This window comes from Arachis hypogaea, chromosome 13, assembly GCF_003086295.3.
Source record: "Arachis hypogaea cultivar Tifrunner chromosome 13, arahy.Tifrunner.gnm2.J5K5, whole genome shotgun sequence".
Classification (NCBI taxonomy): Eukaryota; Viridiplantae; Streptophyta; class Magnoliopsida; order Fabales; family Fabaceae; genus Arachis; species Arachis hypogaea.
Genome location: NC_092048.1, coordinates 128294519 through 128308057, shown reverse-complemented (window position 1 = coordinate 128308057; position 13539 = coordinate 128294519). Strand labels below are relative to the sequence as shown.

The following is a 13539-nucleotide window of genomic DNA, read 5'->3' as shown; positions in this document are numbered from 1 at the left end:
ATCAGCTCTGGATTCTGTCTCTCTTGAGCAAAATTTGGTGATCGAATTACCTTTAGAATTACTGTTGATCCTGGGTTTGTTCTTAGGAGTTCATGGCAGTAGTCGTTTATCCGCTTGTACTGCTCTCTAAAGGCTCCCTGAATCTGACTCAAAGCCTCTTGTTTTGTCTTAGCTGCCATTGCCTTCATAACGGTCAGGTTCCATTTTTTTTGTGCCCTTGCTACCAGCTCCTTCACCTTGATCCTTGGATTGGATTCAACTTTCTTCTTAAACTGGGTACCTAACCACTTACTGTGCATAATTCCAACCCGGTGGGTCTGCATGCAGGTATGTTGGAGATTCATGCTTCTTAGTTTCCAAGTGAATTCTTCACCAATCCTGTGTGCATATAACCAAAAGGGGCAGCCTTTCTGACAAACAGCCGGGACCCTCACCAAGTCACACTTCTTGAATTTAATGTTCCTAGCTGTGTGGACTGCATAGGCTGCCACTGTGTCCTTAAACTCTTGCCGAGATTCATACAATGTGCCCACCTTCCATTGGTAATTTTCCATGTCGTTTTGAGATTTATGCACTGAAAACCTCTGCCCCTCACCCTCAACAGCCTCCTCTACATCATCAGCACCCGACTCATGTCCTCCAATAATATGGTCCTGCTCCAATTCATCACTGTCGACTGCATCCTCATCATTCAAATCACTTGTCACAACATTTTTGCCCTTCTCCGCATTAGCGTCCTTTGGCACAGAATTATCTTCACCAAATCCACTTTCATAGTCATAGACCTCCTCACTGTCAGTGAAGTAGATGTCTTCGACACTACTTTCCTCTTCATTAGATGGCAAGTATGTTGGGTCATCACTGTCTTTGCCACTACTATCATGGTCACTATCCCCCTCATGTCCCTCTTGGCCTAATTCCATTCCACCGTCCTTATTCTGGCATTTGACTTCAGCCGCAACCCCAATTCCATCAGTCTTTTGTGCGTTCCCTTCAAACATCACTAACTCCAGACCACCACGTAAAGGTTCCTCATTCTCGACGCCTCTAGTTTCTCCCCTCACGTCCAGATAACCGGCTTTCGGAAACCCCTCGGCATCCCCAACCTCATGCACCACAAACAGATCAACAAAGCCTCTCTTCCCTGCTATGGTACACATTTCAATTGCCTCTGTGTCACCTTTCAACAACTTCAACTGACTCTCATAATCATCCTCAGTTGGGTCTTTGTACCATAACACGGCGATGGTGGACTTCAAGTATCCAAGCTGCCTCAGCTCCTCGTATGCCTCAAACACACTCCACCGATCATCGTCAATGTCTTCCACTATTGTAGCTTGACCCTTCAAGTACTTGAGCACATCGTTCTCATATCCGAATACACCATCATGATGCATCCGCATGTTAAAGAGTGCCATCTCCTTCACGAACAACCCTATTAATCAACACAGGGCATTAGTAAACCAACTAACAACAACAACTACTACAATTAGTGCAAACCCTAGCCTTCCACACAGCTTCTCACGATTCACATTAAACCCTACATCCGTTACACCCATCAACAAAGGAGAAATTGCATTCAAAAAATGCTTATCTCGCCAAGCTGTAGGAACAAAGCCAACTCAACAATGCAGGAAGTTTTCCGACAACCTCGCTCGAGCTACCAACGCCGGACAATCCTCGTAAGAAGGCCTTCGAAGGGTTTCACACACACGTTTCACTCTACAATCCTTTTCTCAGACAATTGCTTGCTTGTGGAAGGCGAAATGATTTCGCGGGAAGGAATAGCAACCAGCAGGGGCATTTTTGTCTTAAAAATTTATTTTTGGCGCAAAAGACGATTTTAAAATAAACTGGAACCTTTGGGACCATTTTGTTGTGAAAATAAAGTTAGGGACGAAATTGATTTTTGGCCTCTACGTTAGGGGCCAAAATCATACTTAACCCTTATAGAGTATATTAATCATCCTTTATACATAAATAATTTAATAATTACCAGTTAAGTAATTATGTTAGTTATTAATTGTGTTAATGCGGATTAGTAGTAATTTAGTAATTATTAATTATAGTTGTTACTAATTAGAGTAGTTAATAATTAATTACAATTATTGTCTTAGTAATTATGAATTATAGTAGTTATTAATTAGTTATACTAAATAATTAAGCAGTTGTTGTTAGTATTATTATTTAGAATAAAATGATAAATAAACTCTTGAGGATTCACACTTCAGACAGATTAGTCTTTAAAGAAAAAAATGTACCAATAAAATTCTCCAGGATAGCAAATATGGATACATGATGAGCGGATAATTTATACACTTTTTGGCATTGTTTTTAGTATGTTTTTAGTAGGATCTAGTTACTTTTAGGGATGTTTTCATTAGTTTTTATGTTAAATTCACATTTCTGGACTTTACTATGAGTTTGTGTATTTTTCTGTGATTTCAGGTATTTTCTGGCTGAAATTGAGGGACTTGAGCAAAAATCATATTCAGAGGTTGAAGAAGGACTGCTGATGCTGTTGGATTCTGACCTCCCTGCACTCAAAGTGGATTTTCTGGAGCTACGAAACTCGAAATAGCGCGCTTTCAATTGCGTTGGAAAGTAGACATCCAGGGCTTTCCAGAAATGTATAATAGTTTATACTTTGGCCAAGAATAGACGACGTAAACTAGCGTTCAATGCCAGCTTTCTACCCAAATCTGGCATCCAGCGCCAGAAAAGGAGCCGAAACCAGAGCTGAACGCCCAAACTGGCACAAATACTGGCGTTCAACTCCAAGAAGGACCTCTACACGTGCAACACTCAAGCTCAGCCCAAACACACACCAAGTGGGCCCCGGAAGTGGATTTATGCATCAATTACTTACTCATGTAAACCCTAGTAGCTAGTTTATTATAAATAGGACCTTTTACTATTGTATTAGGTATCTTTGAACGCATTGTTCTTAGACCATGGGGGCTGGCCACATGGCCATGCCTGGACCTATCACTTATGTATTTTCAACGGTAGAGTTTCTACACTCCATAGATTAAGGTGTGGAGCTCTGCTGTTCCTCAAAGATTAATGCAAAGTACTTTTGTTTTCTATTCAATTCATCTTATTTCGCTTCTAAGATATCCATTCGCACCCAAGAACGTGATGAAGGTGATGATTATGTGTGACGCTCATCATCCTTCTCCCTTATGAACGCGTGCCTGACAAACACTTCTGTTCTACATGAAATAAGCTAGAATGAATATCTCTTAGATCTCCTAATCGGAATCTTCGTGGCGTAAGCTAGAATGATGGCGGCATTCAAGAGAATCCGGAAAGTCTAAACCTTGTCTGTGGTATTCCGAGTAGGATTCAATGATTGAATGACTGTGACGAGCTTCAAACTCGCGATTGTTGGGTGTTAGTGACAGACGCAAAAGGAGGGTGAATCCTATTCCAGCATGATCGAGAACCGACAGATGATTAGCCGTGCTGTGACAGAGCATGTGAGCATATTTTTCACTGAGAGGAGGGGATGTAGCCACTGACAACGGTGATGCCCTTGCATAAAGCCAGCCATGGAAAGGAGTAAGACTGATTAGGTGAAGATAGCAGGAAAGCAGAGGTTCAGAGGAACGAAAGCATCTCCATTCGCTTATCTGAAATTCCTACCAATGATTTACATAAGTATTTCTATCCCTATTCTATTAATTAATATTCGAAAACCACATAACTGTTTTATATCCGCCTGACTGAGATTTGCAAGGTGACCATAGCTTGCTTCATACCAACAATCTCCGTGGGATTCGACCCTTACTCACGTAAGGTATTACTTGGACGACCCAGTGCACTTGCTGGTCAGTTACACGGAGTTGTGAACCGTGGTTTTGGCATCATATTTTTGGCGCCATTTCCAGGGAAAGAAAGAGCAATGAACTTTACATAATTAAAGTGTAATCACAATTCCGCGTACCAAGTTTTTGGCACCGTTGCCGGGGATTGTTCGAGTATGGACAACTGACGGTTCATCGTGTTGCTCAGATTAGGTAATTTTTTTTTGTTTTGTTTTCAAAAAAATTTTTCAAAAATCTTTCAAAAAAAATTTTCTTATCTGTTTTCGAAAAAAAAATGTTTTCAAAAATAAATTATTCTATGGCTTCAGAATTTTTAAGAATGAATTCTAGCGTTTCATGAAGCATGTTGAAGCCTGGCTGGCTGTAAAGCCATGTCTCAATTCTTATACTCAAGAGAAGAGCTTCTTTATCTTTCTTAGCCAATTGGCTGTTGAATGTAAGGAATGTCAGGCGTGTCATGTCTGAGTTACATACTAAAGCTTGGCTGGCTATTAAGCCATGCCTGACCCTTTGATTGGAGCTTTAGATTAAGAACATAAGATTCCTGGAATTCATATTAAAAATTTTGGAATCCTTATTTTTGTTTTTTTCAAATAATTTTCGAAAAAAAAATACAAAAAAATCATAAAATCATAAAAATCAAAAATATTTTTTGTGTTTCTTGTTTGAGTCTTGAGTCATGTTATAAGTTTGGTGTCAATTGCATGTGCATCTTGCATTTTTCGAAAATTCTCATGCATTCATAGTGTTCTTCATGATCTTCAAGTTGTTCTTGGTAAGTCTTCTTGTTTGATCTTGATGATTTTTTGTTTTGTGTTGTATGGTGTTTTTCATATGCATTCTTGAATTCTTAGTGTCTAAGCATTAAAGAATTCTAAGTTTGGTGTCTTGCATGTTTTCTTTGCATTAAAAATTTTTCAAAATTGTGTCTATGATGTTCATCTTGACATTCATAGTGTTCTTGGTGTTCATCTTGACATTCATAGCATTCTTGCATGCATCACATGTTTTGATCTAAAAATTTCATGCATTGCATCTCTTTAGTGTTTTTCTCTCTCATCATAAAAATTTCAAAAAATCAAAAAATATCTTTCCCATTTTCTCTCATCAAATTCAAAAATTTGGATTGACTTTTTCAAAAATTTTTAAAATCAAGTTGTTTCTTATGAGTCAAATCAAATTTTCAATTTGAAAATCTTATCTTTTTCAAAATCTTTTTCAAAAATCAAATCTTTTTCAAATTTCTTAGTTATTTTCGAAAATTCCAAAAATATTTTTCAAAAATCTTTTTCTTATTTTTATATCAAATTTTCGAAAATAACACAATCAATTAATGTTTTGATTCAAAAATTTGAAGTTTGTTACTTGCTTGTTAAGAAAGATTCAAACTTTAAGTTCTAGAATCATATCTTGTGATTTCTTATGAATTAAGTCATTAATTGAGATTTTAAAAAAATCAAATCTTTTTCAAAACTAATTTCTAAAATATCTTCTTATCTTACCTTTTTCAAAAAGTTGGTTTCAAAATATCTTTTCTAACCTCCTAACTTCTTATCTTTTCAAAATTTGTTTCAACTAACTAACTAACTTTTTGTTTGTTTCTTAACTTTTTCAAAACTACCTAACTAACTCTCTCTCTCTAATTTTCAAAAATATCTTCCCTCTTTTTCAAAAATTTCTTTTTAATTAACTAATTATTCTTATTTTTATTTTTGATTTTAAAAATTTTTGAAAAATACTAACATTTTTCAAAAACCATTTTCGAAAATCACTAACTCTTTTTCAAAAATATTTTTCGAAAATTCTCCCTCTCTCATCTTATTCTAATTATTTATTCATCTACTAACATCTCATCTCACATCTCAACCCTCCTCACAGTTGTGTTTCTTCCATTATATTACATTCTTTGTCTCCCCCTTTTCTTCTACTCACACAGCGATCCCTATACTGTGGTATAAAGGATCTCTATTATTATTATTATTTTTCTGTGCCCTCTTCTTTGTCATATGAGCAGGAGCAAGGATAAGAACATTCTTGAGGAAGCAGATCCAGAACCTGAAAGGACTCTGAAAAGAAAACTAAGAGAAGCTAAAATACAACAATCCAGAGATAACCTTTCAGAAATCTTCGAACAGGAAGATGAGATGGCAGCCGAAAATAATAATAATGTAAGGAAGATGCTTGGTGACTTTACTGCACCTAATTCCAATTTACATGGAAGAAGCATCTACATTCCTGCCATTGGAGCAAACAACTTTGAGCTGAAACCTCAATTAGTTTCTCTGATGCAGCAGAACTGTAAGTTTCATGGACTTCCATCTGAAGATCCTTTTCAGTTCTTAACTGAATTCTTGCAGATATGTGATACTGTTAAGACTAATGGAGTAGATCCTGAAGTCTACAGGCTCATGCTTTTCCCTTTTGCTGTAAGAGACAGAGCTAGATTATGGTTGGATTCTCAACCCAAAGACAGCCTGAACTCTTGGGATAAGCTGGTCACGGCTTTCTTAGCCAAGTACTTTCCTCCTCAAAAGCTGAGCAAGCTTAGAGCTGATGTTCAAACCTTCAGACAGAAAGAAGGTGAATCCCTCTATGAAGCTTGGGAAAGATACAAACAGTTGACCAAAAAGTGTCCTTCTGCCATGCTTTCAGAATGGACCATCCTGGATATATTCTATGATGGTTTATCTGAGCTATCAAAAATGTCACTGGACACTTCTGCAGGTGGATCCATTCACCTAAAGAAAACACCTGCAGAAGCTCAAGAACTCATTGACATGGTTGCTAATAACCAGTTCATGTACACTTCTGAAAGGAATCCTGTGAATAATGGGACGCCTATGAAGAAGGGAGTTCTTGAAGTTGATACTCTGAATGCCATATTGGCTCAGAATAAAATATTGACTCAGCAAGTCAATATGATTTCTCAGAGTCTGAATGGAATGCAAGCTGCATCCAACAGTACTCAAGAGGCTTCTTATGAAGAAGAAGCTTATGATCCTGAGAACCCTGCAATAGCAGAGGTGAATTACTTAGGTGAACCTTATGGAAACACCTATAACTCATCATGGAGAAATCATCCAAATTTCTCATGGAAGGATCAAAAGCCTCAACAAGGCTTTAATAATGGTGGAAGAAACAGGTTTAACAATAATAAACATTTTCCATCATCCACTCAGCAACAGACAGAGAACTCTGAACAAAATGCTTCTAATTTAGCAAATCTAGTCTCTGATCTATCCAAGGCCACTGTGAGTTTCATGAATGAAACAAGGTCTTCCATTAGAAATCTGGAAGCACAAGTGGGCCAGCTGAGTAAAAGGATCACTGAAATCCCTCCCAGTACTCTCCCAAGCAATACAGAAGAGAACCCAAAAGGAGAGTGCAAGGCCATTGACATAAGCAAAATGGCCGAACCCAATGAGGGAGAGGAGGATGTGAATCCCAAGGAGGAAGACCTCCTGGGACGTCCAGTGACCAATAAGGAGCTTCCCTCTGAGGAACCAAAGGAATCTGAGACTCATCTAGAGACCATAGAGATTCCATTGAACCTCCTTATGCCCTTCATAAGCTCTGATGAGTATTCCTCTTCTGAAGAGAATGAGGATGTTATTGAAGAGCAAACTGCCAAGTTTCTTGGTGCAATCATGAAGCTGAATGCCAAATTATTTGGCATTGATGCTTGGGAAGTTGAACCTCCCTTGTTCATCAATGAACTAAGTGATCTGGATTAACTGACATTGCCTCAGAAGAGACAAGATCCTGGAAAGTTCATAATACCCTGTACCATAGTTACCATGATCTTTAAGGCTCTATGTGACCTTGGTTCAGGGATAAACCTCATGCCCCTCTCTATAATGGAGAAACTGGAAATCTATGAGGTGCAAGCTGCTAAAATCTCCTTAGAGATGGCAGACAGCTCAAGAAAACAGGCTTATGGACAAGTAGAGGATGTATTAGTAAAGGTTGAGGGCCTTCACATCCCTATTGATTTCATAGTCTTGGATACTGGAAAGGAAGAGGATGATTCCATCATCCTAGGAAGACCTTTCCTAGCCACAGCAAGAGCTGTGATTGATGTGGATAGAGGAAAACTAGTCCTTCAATTGAATGAGGACAACCTTGTGTTTACAACTCAAGGATCTCTCTCTGCTTCCATGGAGAGGAAGCATAAAAAGCTTCTCTCAAAGCAGAGTCAACCAGAGCCCCCACAGTCAAACTCTAAGTTTGGTGTTGGGAGGCCACAACCAAACTCTAAGTTTGGTGTTGAACTCCCATATCCAAACAAAGCTCTGCACATCTGTGAGGCTCCATGAGAGCCCACTGTCAAGCTATTGACATTAAAGAAGCGCTTGTTGGGAGGCAACCCAATTTTTATTTATCTAACTATATTTTTCTTAATTATATGTCTTTATAGGTTCATGATCATGTGGAGTCACAAAATAAATATAAAAATTGAAAACGGAATCAAAAACAGCAGAAGAAAAATCACACCCTGGAGGAGCATCTGTCTGGCGTTCAAACGCCAGAACAGAGCATGGTTCTGGCGCTGAACGCCCAGAATGGGCAGCATCCTGGCGCTGAACGCCCAGAACAAGCATGGTTCTGGCGTTCAACGCCAGAAAAGGCAGCAAAGGGGCGTTGAACGCCCAAAATGGGCACCAACCTGGCGCTGAACGCCCAGAGTTGTGTGCAAGGGCATTTTACATGCCTAAATTGGTGCAGGGATGTAAATGCCTTGACACCTCAGGATCTGTGGACCCCACAGGATCACCTCAGGATCTGTAGACCCCACAGGATCCCCACCTATCTCATCATCTCTCTTTCCATTCATGATCATCCCTTCTGTTTTCCATCTACCACTCACATCCATATACCCACTACCTTCTCTCCCACCCAATCCCACCCATATGGCCGAATACACACCTCTATCCATCTCCTCCATATCTTCTTCTTCTTCTTCTATTCTTTCTTCTTTTGCTCAAGGGCGAGCAACATTCTAAGTTTGGTGTGGTAAAAGCATAGCTTTTTTTGTTTTTTTTTCATAACCATTGATGGCACCTAAGGCCAGAGAAACCTCTAGAAAGAGGAAAGGGAAGACAAAAGCATCCATCAAGGGTCTATAGCTCAGTGGTAGAACATTTGACTGCAAATCAAGAGATCCCTGAGATACCTCAGGGGATACATTTTCTTCCACACAATTATTGGAAGCAACTAAGGGTGGAACATCAAGAGCACTCCATCATCCTTCATAAAATTAGAGAAGATCAAAAAGCAATGAGGGAGGAGCAACAAAGACAAGGAAGAGACATAGAAGAGCTCAAAGATATCATTGGTTCCTCAAGAAGGAAACGCCACCATCACTAAGGTGGATTCATTCCTTGTTCTTATTTCTTCTGTTTTGCGTTTTATATGTTATGTGCTTATCTATGTTTGTGTCTTCATTACATGATCATTAGTAGTTAGTAACTTTGTCTTAAAGATATGAATGTCCTATGAATCCATCACCTCTCTTAAATAAAAAATGTTTTAATTCAAAAGAACAAGAAATACATGAGTTTCAAATTTATCCTTGAACTTAGTTTGATTATATTGATGTGGTGACAATGCTTCTTGTTTTCTGAATGTATGCTTGAACAGTGCATATGTCTTTTGAAGTTGTTGTTTAAGAATGTTAAATATGTTGGCTCTTGAAAGAATGATGACTAGGAGACATGTTATTTGATAATCTGAAAAATCATAAAAATGATTCTTGAAGCAAGAAAAAGCAGCAAAGAACAGAGCTTGCAGAAAAAAAATAGGCGAAAAAAAATAGAAAGAAAAAGAAAAATCAAGCAGAAAAAGCCAATAACCCTTAAAACCAAAAGGCAAGGGCAAATAAAAAGGATCCCAAGGCTTTGAGCATCAGTGGATAGGAGGGCCTAAAGGAATAAAATCCTGGTCTAAGCGGCTAAACCAAGCTGTCCCTAACCATGTGCTTGTGGCGTGTAGGTGTCAAGTGAAAACTTGAGACTGAGCGGTTAAAGTCAAGGTCCAAAGCAAAAAAAAGAGTGTGCTTAAGAACCCTGGACACCTCTAATTGGGGACTTTAGCAAAGCTGAGTCACAATCTGAAAAGGTTCACCCAATTATGTGTCTGTGGCATTTATGTATCCGGTGGTAATACTGGAAAACAAAGTGCTTAGGGCCACGGCCAAGACTCATAAAGAAGCTGTGTTCAAGAATCATCATACTGAACTAGGAGAGTCAATAACACTATTCAAAATCTGAAGTTCCTATAGATGCCAATCATTCTGAACCTCAATGGATAAAGTGAGATGCCAAAACTATTCAAGAGGCAAAAAGCTATAAGCCCCGCTCATTTGATTGAAGCTATGTTTCATTGATAGTTTGGAATTTATAGTATATTCTCTTCTTTTTTTTTCCTAATTGATTTTCAGTTGCTTGGGGACAAGCAACAATTTAAGTTTGGTGTTGTGATGAGCGGATAATTTATACGCTTTTTGGCATTGTTTTTAGTATGTTTTTAGTAGGATCTAGTTACTTTTAGGGATGTTTTCATTAGTTTTTATGTTAAATTCACATTTCTGGACTTTACTATGAGTTTGTGTGTTTTTCTGTGATTTCAGGTATTTTCTAGCTGAAATTGAGGGACTTGAGCAAAAATCAGATTCAGAGGTTGAAGAAGGACTGCTGATGCTGTTGGATTCTGACCTCCCTGCACTCAAAGTGGATTTTCTGGAGCTACAGAACTCGAAATGGCGCGCTTCCAATTGCGTTGGAAAGTAGACATCCAGGACTTTCTAGCAATGTATAATAGTCCATACTTTGGCCAAGAATAAACGACGTAAACTGGCATTCAACGCCAGCTTTCTACCCAAATCTGGCGTCCAGCGCCAGAAAAGGAGCCGAAACCAGAGCTGAACGCCCAAACTGGCACAAATACTGGCGTTCAACTCCAAGAAGAACCTCTACACGTGCAACACTCAAGCTCAGCCCAAGCACACACCAAGTGGGCCCCGGAAGTGGATTTATGCATCAATTACTTACTCATGTAAACCCTAGTAGCTAGTTTATTATAAATAGGACCTTTTACTATTGTATTAGGTATCTTTGAATGCATTGTTCTTAGACCATGGGGGCTGGCCACACGGCCATGCCTGGACCTATCACTTATGTATTTTCAACGGTAGAGTTTCTACACTCCATAGATTAAGGTGTGGAGCTATGCTGTTCCTCAAAGATTAATGCAAAGTACTTCTGTTTTCTATTCAATTCATCTTATTTCGCTTCTAAGATATCCATTCGCACCCAAGAACGTGATGAAGGTGATGATTATGTGTGACGCTCATCATCCTTCTCCCTTATGAACGCGTGTCTGACAAACACTTCTGTTCTACATGAAATAAGCTAGAATAAATATCTCTTAGATCTCCTAATCGGAATCTTCGTGGCGTAAGCTAGAATGATGGCGGCATTCAAGAGAATCCGGAAAGTCTAAACCTTGTCTGTGGTATTCCGAGTAGGATTCAATGATTGAATGACTGTGACGAGCTTCAAACTCGCGATTGTTGGGCGTTAGTGACAGACGCAAAAGGAGGGTGAATCCTATTCCAGCATGATCGAGAACCGACAGATGATTAGCCGTGCTGTGACAGAGCATGTGAGCATATTTTTCACTGAGAGGAGGGGATGTAGCCACTGACAACGGTGATGCCCTTGCATAAAGCCAGCCATGGAAAGGAGTAAGACTGATTGGGTGAAGATAGCAGGAAAGCAGAGGTTCAGAGGAACGAAAGCATCTCCATTCGCTTATCTGAAATTCCTACCAATGATTTACATAAGTATTTCTATCCCTATTCTATTAATTAATATTCGAAAACCACATAACTGTTTTATATCCGCCTGACTGAGATTTGCAAGGTGACCATAGCTTGCTTCATACCAACAATCTCCGTGGGATTCGACCCTTACTCACGTAAGGTATTACTTGGATGACCCAGTGCACTTGCTGGTCAGTTACACGGAGTTGTGAACCGTGGTTTTGGCATCATGTTTTTGGGGCCATTTCCAGGGAAAGAAAGAGCAATGAACTTTACATAATTAAAGTGTAATCACGATTCCGTGTACCAATACACTACCTTCAAATTAGCACCTATGATTAGGATAAAAGGTTTTAATTTGAACTAGTCCATATTTGTTATCAATATAGTAGAGTGTGTATATATTAGTAGGTATATTAATTATTAATTAGTAGTTAACAATCATATTAATTATTGTTATTGTTGTTGTTGTTGTTATGACTAATATTCATGATTTGTGTTTTCAAACTTCAAATAATTTACACACGAGACACTTAAACCAAATAGAATCATATATGATATCAGAGTGGAGAAAAAACTAAGAGACAACGAATTTTACTATGTATCTCAGATTGACAAGATTAAGGCTCATTAGCCCACGATAAATGCACTGGTTGAGAAATGACGTCATGAGATACACATTTTTCATCTTTCACACAGTGAATGCACGATCATATTGGACGATATCTTAATGATCATGGGACTCTAGACTGGTGGCCTACTAGAAATTGGAATAACTGATAACAGTGCAATAGGGTTAGAGAATGAGTGCCTTATCCAATTTAGCACAGCACCTGGATCGAACGATCATAAAGGAAGCGACATCAAACTAACACAAAGGCTGTACCAATAACAAAACGAAGTAAATTTGAATACTATTTTATTATCCAATAACAATAACAATAACAATAATAATAGCTAAACTAATACTTGATTAAAATAATTAATTATATCTAAATTTTTCATTAACATGATTACTAAAATTATAATTTAAAACATACTACAATTAGTAGTTATCTGCTATATTGACATACTCAAAAAAAAATTGGTATACATAAGGTATCAAAATTCAAAGTATGTATGAAAGATGACCCTTCAAATGGATGCTGGTTAGCTAGTGTATTTATAATATCTGTTACATCTATCTCAACTATTATATCATCTTCATTCTGATCTTCAGATGGACCAACAATTTGATAATTGATTTCAAATTCTTCTTCACTTTAAGTATTATAACATGTCTAGTCTACGTTAGGTTTTGATAAATCAACCCTGACAATTTTCTCGAACTCAACTTATTACTCGATAATTGAGACTTGTGCTCTAGTTTGATGATGGGTCGAAAATATTCCTTGCATACTTATTTCATTAGCCACATGCAATATTTGAAATTGAATGAAACTATCAAATACCAATATAGGTTGTACGTACAAAATATTAATCGCTCTACTTTATGATCCACGCTTTAAAAAAGTATACTCTTAAGTGTTTCATATGTTATTGCAAGAGGAACAACAATAACATATGAATTTCAACATACAAAATTCACACGCTCATATATTTGAAGTAAAATCTGATCATTGTAATATATTTTTAAACTAATATGACCGTTCATTTTGTACACTCAAATGATTTTTTCTCACTCAAAATATAAAACAAACACTCTAACTCTAAATGCGGTTAATAAGACCATCACCCCCTTTATAGATAGTTTAATTTTAGAGTAAACTACTAAAATGGTATCTGAAAGTTTACATAGCTGACAAAAAGAATCCCAAAAGATGCTAATAACAAACAAGTCTCTGAAATATTTAAAAACACGATAAAAAGAACTAAATATTAAATATA

The 13539-nt window shown here is 37.8% G+C and overlaps 1 non-coding gene across 1 annotated transcript; it reads right to left on the bottom strand.

Annotated features, from left to right (window-relative positions):
• Window positions 1-6370: 6370 nt before the first annotated feature.
• On the bottom strand, window positions 6371-6478 carry LOC112739225 (small nucleolar RNA R71). The gene has a single exon (XR_003170162.1). It is a non-coding gene; the product is annotated as a small nucleolar RNA R71 (small nucleolar RNA).
• Window positions 6479-13539: the final 7061 nt, after the last annotated feature.